The 6,283-nt window shown below is 38.4% G+C and overlaps 1 long non-coding RNA gene across 1 annotated transcript; it reads right to left on the reverse strand.

Annotated features, from left to right (window-relative positions):
- Positions 1-3,935: 3,935 nt before the first annotated feature.
- LOC147762200 (uncharacterized) lies at positions 3,936-4,991 on the reverse strand. Its single transcript, XR_015334108.1, has 2 exons — positions 4,636-4,991; positions 3,936-4,234 (listed from the first exon to the last, which is right to left on the reverse strand). It is a non-coding gene; the product is annotated as an uncharacterized LOC147762200 (long non-coding RNA).
- Positions 4,992-6,283: the final 1,292 nt, after the last annotated feature.

Below are 6,283 nucleotides of genomic sequence, written 5' to 3' on the forward strand. Positions count from 1 at the left end.
TTTTTTCTTCATATATACAAGTGATTATTTTTTACAAATTAAATCAATACAACTAGGTAAGGTATTGCAAGTGCAGGTACATGTACTTTGACAATTATAATAGTCCAAAAAAGAAAAACATCTTTGACTGCATTTCAAGAGATTTAGATCGATCCATCTGGATCGACCCAACTCCATGGGGGTTCAAGCTAAATTGCTGTCAGCCGAGCGTGCACGACAGTTAATTACCCCCGTACAGCTTTCAGTAGGCGGGACAGACATTTAAGCCGGTTAAGCTGACACCAATCTATTTAAGCCGGTTAAGCTGACACCAATCTAGTGAGACTCCCCAGGGGGATAGATTGATCTAAATATCTATGGGAATGGGGTCTTTTACTTATGACTTCAATCAAGTATGTGTGACTAGAATACTTCCACAGTCCCTCAGCACTGAACCCCAAAAAAATCTGTCTTTAAAACAAATATAATTTTGCAACAGTTGTTAAACTGTGATATTTTCCATTAATATGTCAAATGTTCAGTTTTCATTCCACGTTCATTCTTTTACCCTCCCTCTGCTGCTACATGTTGCTGTGGATGGCAGTGTGACAGCAGCCCTGGTGCTAGCTGTTGTTGTTGTTGCAGTTGGACTGTCACTTGAGATATCATTATCATCATCATCATCTTCATCATCATTGCCTACTAATTAATTAATTTTTTTTTTTTTTTTTTTTTTTTTACAAAACCCACCAAGAGCAGGGTGGCCTTATGTCCCACGCGGGACGAAGAGCAATGATGATGACGACCAAGAGCAGGCAAATCTTCTAGATCAATTGTGTATAGTGGTTCTGTGAATCCACAGATCGCAGTGTCTAAGCACAATATTTGACAATGGGAGCATTCACATCAAAAGTGCTGAGGTCTAGTAAGGCTGCGACCTAAATATGGCATCCCTGCAGGGGCACAGTAACTATCTCGGCTCAATTCTACCGGTCGAGGGACAACGCGTGGGGAGGCATGTGAGAGGCGGAGAGACCACTACAGGATAAGCGGTCTTCCTTTCATGTAGGTCCGCCATATTTAGGTTGAAGCCTTACTAGACCTCGGCTCTTCTCGATGTGAATGCTCCCAATGTCCTAAATCTTGAAACATCCCACGACTTAAAATAGTTAAACGTTATTCATTTTGTCAAACCTTGTCCATTATTTCTGAAATTTTTAAAAATGATGCTTAAAAAGAATAAAAATCTGTGATAAGCTGATCAAATGACTGTGTCTAATGAAAAGTTTCTTCTTCGGACAATATCTTTGAAAAAACTGGAAATTACACTGAAAACACTGGCAAATTCCACGACTCAAAACAGCTAAACGTTAATAATTTTGACAAATCTTGTCCAATGTTTCTGAAATCTATACAAATGATGCTTAACAACAATAAAAATCTGTGATAAGCTGATCAGTTGTCTGTGTCTCATTTTAAGTGTCAAGTTTATTGGAACTTTATAATCAGAAGTGTGAGACTTAACCAATTTGAAAAGAAATATTTCAATATTGCAATGTAATATTTACTCTCAAAGAAAACAGCAAATGTAATGATTTGAGTTTGTTTGTGTAGGGGGTTGCAAATTACCTATAACTGTCATCTGGAAAACAATATATACCCACACAAGACTTCTTCTTGCTATCAATGGCAAATGTGATCCATGACAGCCAACCTGCTGAGAGTGAATGGCACCCTATGTGGACAAGTTGGGAATGCTGGAATTGATAACAGGTGACTACAAACATCTTTTTCAATAGAATTATATGAATCAGCTTTGAAACAGTTTTACAAATGGACCAATATCTGTACTTTAAAGCTGGAACATAATTTTATATCATGTTTTCAAACAAAGAAGTTGGTATTTTCTGGTCAAATGCACCCATTACTCGTCTCCAAATTCCAGAGTTTACTAAATTGATAAGCAATCTCCACAGCTTCAGTAAGGTCGTTACCCACTACCTGACAACCCATTTCTTTAATATCCATCTTCATTCTAAGCAATACTTAGTACACCCTTCCTCATTACTGTCATTGCTACAGTCATTGCTGTGGTAGCATCTCCAAGTTAAGTTGATACAGCAACAATATTACCACACACAAACATATATGGCTGATATGTGTGATCCACAGGAAGACAATACAAAACACATCTTTAAAACAATCTACTTTATTTTCAAGTGTCTTAAAACTGTTCCTTCACTTTCTTTGACAAAGCATTAAAATACCTGGGTAATTTACATTAAAATTCTTACATCACTAGCAGCACAAATCCACCTAATTATCAGAGATTCCATTGAACAAGATGAAAACCTTGCTGAAAGGCTGTGATTAAGCAGCATTACAGATTCAAAAATTCACTGAAAAAAAGTGAAATATGTAAAGATCCAGAAGGCAATGAGATTTATTATGAAGATTTATGAAACTCATGTTGTTATCTGACCATCTTGAAAATAAGCCTGTGGTCATTGTGTTTTATTATTTTTATTTTAGTATAGTCCTATGCCTCCTAGTACAGTGTAGTAGTCTGCAGTCATTGTGTTCCATTGTGGCAGTATAGTCCTGTCTCTCTTAGCACAGTGTAGTAGTCTGGAGTCATTGTGTTCCATTGTGGCAGTATAGTCCTGTGCCTCCTAGCACAGTGTAGTAGTCTGGAGTCATTGTGTTCCATTGTGGCAGTATAGTCCTATGCCTCCTAGCACAGTGTAGTAGTCTGGAGTCATTGTGTTCCATTGTGGCAGTATAGTCCTGTGCCTCCTAGCACAGTGTAATAGTCTGGAGTCATTGTGTTCCATTGTGGCAGTATAGTCCTGTGCCTCCTAGCACAGTGTAATAGTCTGGAGTCATTGTGTTCCATTGTGGCAGTATAGTCCTGTGCCTCCTAGCACAGTGTAGAAGTCTGGAGTCATTGTGTTCCATTGTGGCAGTATAGTCCTATGCCTCCTAGCACAGTGTAATAGTCTGGAGTCATTGTGTTCCATTGTGGCAGTATAGTCCTGTGTCTCCTAGTACAGTGTAGTAGTCTGGAGTCATTGTGTTCCATTGTGGCAGTATAGTCCTATGCCTCCTAGCACAGTGTAGTAGTCTGGAGTCATTGTGTTCCATTGTGGCAGTATAGTCCTATGCCTCCTAGCACAGTGTAGTAGTCTGGAGTCATTGTGTTCCATTGTGGCAGTATAGTCCTGTGCCTCCTAGCACAGTGTAGTAGTCTGGAGTCATTGTGTTCCATTGTGGCAGTATAGTCCTGTGCCTCCTAGTACAGTGTAGTAGTCTGGAGTCACTGTGTTCCACTGTGGTAGTATAGTCCTGTGTCTCCTAGAACAGTTTAGTAGTCTGGAGTCATTGTGTTCCATTGTGGCAGTATAGTCCTGTGTCTACTAGAACAGTGTAGTAGTCTTGAGTCATTGTGTTCCATTGTGGCAGTATAGTCCTGTGCCTCCTAGTACAGTGTAGTAGTGTGGAGTCATCGTGTTCCATTGTGGCAGTATAGTCCTGTGCCTCCTAGTACAGTGTAGTAGTCTGGAGTCATTGTGTTCCATTATGGCAGTATAGTACTGTGCCTCTTAGTACAGTGTAGTAGTCTGGAGTCCTTTTGTTCCATTGTGGCAGTATAGTCCTGTGCCTCCTAGTACAGTGTAGTAGTCTGGAGTCATTGTGTTCCATTGTGGCAGTATAGTACTGTGCCTCTTAGTACAGTGTAGTAGTCTGGAGTCATTTTGTTCCATTGTGGCAGTATAGTCCTGTGTCTCCTAGAACAGTTTAGTAGTCTGGAGTCATTGTGTTCCATTGTGGCAGTATAGTCCTGTGCCTCCTAGTACAGTGTAGTAGTCTGGAGTCACTGTGTTCCACTGTGGTAGTATAATCCTGTGCCTCCAAGTACAGTGTAGTAGTCTGGAGTCATTGTGTTCCATTGTGGCAGTATAGTCCTGTGCCTCCTAGTACAGTGTAGTAGTCTGGAGTCATTGTGTTCCATTGTGGCAGTATAGTCCTGTGTCTACTAGAACAGTGTAGTAGTCTTGAGTCATTGTGTTCCATTGTGGCAGTATAGTCCTGTGTCTCCTAGTACAGTGTAGTAGTCTGGAGTCATTGTGTTCCATTGTGGCAGTATAGTACTGTGCCTCTTAGTACAGTGTAGTAGTATGGAGTCATTTTGTTCCATTGTGGCAGTATAGTCCTGTGCCTCCAAGTACAGTGTAGTGTGGAGTCAGATGATGGACTGGAAAAGACATAAAAATTCAACAATCAGGCTTTTCCTCAAGATCAAAAATATTAGAGTGCATAATAAAAATTTTAGTAGGTTTATTACATCAAATTAACTGCAAAGAAATATATTAAAAAATAAACTTTCCAAATAAAGTATTGTTGTAAGTCAAGGCAGAAGCATACACTGTACCAGTACTGATATTAAAGAGGTGGGTTTATAGTGCTTTCTGAAACTCAGGAGGGTCGTGCTAGTTCACGTAAGTGGACACACCATGGGAAGTTTGTGTTATTCATAGTTCAGTTCATATATTACTATTTCGACAGATGACTCCATAGGAAAAAGGAGAAGTCCCACTTATAATTTATATTAGAAGACTGAAGGCATAACGTCAGTTCTCCAATTAATTATCTCACCTTCATAAGCCACTGGGTAATTACAGAAGAAAAGAGAATGGAAAAGTTGAAGTAGATGACGGCTTGCAATCGTGTCAGTTCTCCAAAAGCACTTTTAATTTGCAGCATCAAGGTTCTGCAGCACATTGTAAAATCTTCACCAGCACATTGCATCGTGATGTGAACAGTGAACAACTGACACAGTCGATACCATATGTATCCGTCACTTAAGATGTCTCATCCTGAATTCACCGTTTAAGTTTGTCAATAGAATCTATAACAAAACCATCTAAGAAAAGTGTCCTGATGTATGGTGAAACTCAGTGTGCAGAACGTTTGATGAAAATTCCGAGTTTTCAGCGTCACCCTTTGCCTAGTTTACGCCACATAAAAATTGTTTAGTATAGATGGCGCTATGCAAGAGGTGAGACTTAGGATTTGTAAAGGACTGCGGCCAGTTTCACCGCCTGCTTTCTAAGAAACTCGTGCGAGGAGGGAGAGAGTTCTGGAACCGCAAAAGATATGACCAGGGACCAGGCACTGTGATATATATTGCGATATTTAGTAGAAAGACTCAAGGTCGAGAGCTTCAACGAAGTGTCAATCTGATTGGTTTAAAGTTAAGGAAACAATACAGGAATTCTTTTATACAATGATTATTTCTGTTTATTGTTTTAATACAAGCAAAGAGATAATGTCTACACAGTCGCTGGTAAGTTTTATTTTTTATTCAAAACTGAAATTCTGTAGCAAGTTCAATGTAAGCCCACACAGCGCCTTTTTACCTGTTCATGATTTTTTATGTGGTTAATTTTTATTCTTAAAAAAATTCATGTCACACGTTTTGCTGATCATTCTGATAATGGTACAAATGCATACATCACAAACTACCAAATAAAGATACAGAACTCCATGATTTGTATCTTGTTTAACATGATTTCAACAGTTATTATCCCAGTGATCAATTTGAATGTCTGTAGTGTAAATATCAAAAAGATATATTGATAGGATTTCTTTCTGTTTTATTTTATTTATTCTTTTTATTTTGAACAGCCATGGCCACAGTCAGAATTGTTTTAAAAAACAATTTATTGAAAGCAAAAGTGGTGGGCAGGGGAACTGCCCTCGGGGGATGGGACCCCCAGCGAGGAGTGAACCTGTGAAGGTTCACCGATATGGGAGTCCCATCTCTCAGGGCAGAGTATCTCCTGCCCAAGGGCTCAAATATGGTATGGAAATTCATTAAGCCACAAAATGTAAGTATGAAACTTTTTTTTTTTTTACAAAAATAATGATCTGAGGTAAAAATGATAATCTTTCAAATTGAAAAGAAAATTTAAAGTCCAATACGTTTAAGTGTTTATTTATTCATACCTTCATTCATTTCTTCTGGTGTATTTGATTTATCATTTATTGTATATATATCTGGGTTAGCGCTAGCAATTTTTTCGCTTAGCCAAATCATCACTTTTTTTGTCAATTTGTTATCCAAATGGTGTTAATTTGACTAAAATGAGTCAAATTAAGCCCTTTTTGTTTAGCCAATTTAAGTCAGTTTTAGCATTTGGCTAAATTGGCGAGTGTTAGCGCTACCCCAGTATATATATATTAACATTTTACTTTTCATTTTAGACATTAACATATCATCAAGTAATTTATTTGTTTGTTT

The sequence above is a fragment of the Lingula anatina genome, chromosome 4 (genome assembly GCF_051362555.1).
Source record: "Lingula anatina isolate TDL-2025a chromosome 4, LinAna3.0, whole genome shotgun sequence".
Taxonomy (NCBI): Eukaryota; Metazoa; Brachiopoda; class Lingulata; order Lingulida; family Lingulidae; genus Lingula; species Lingula anatina.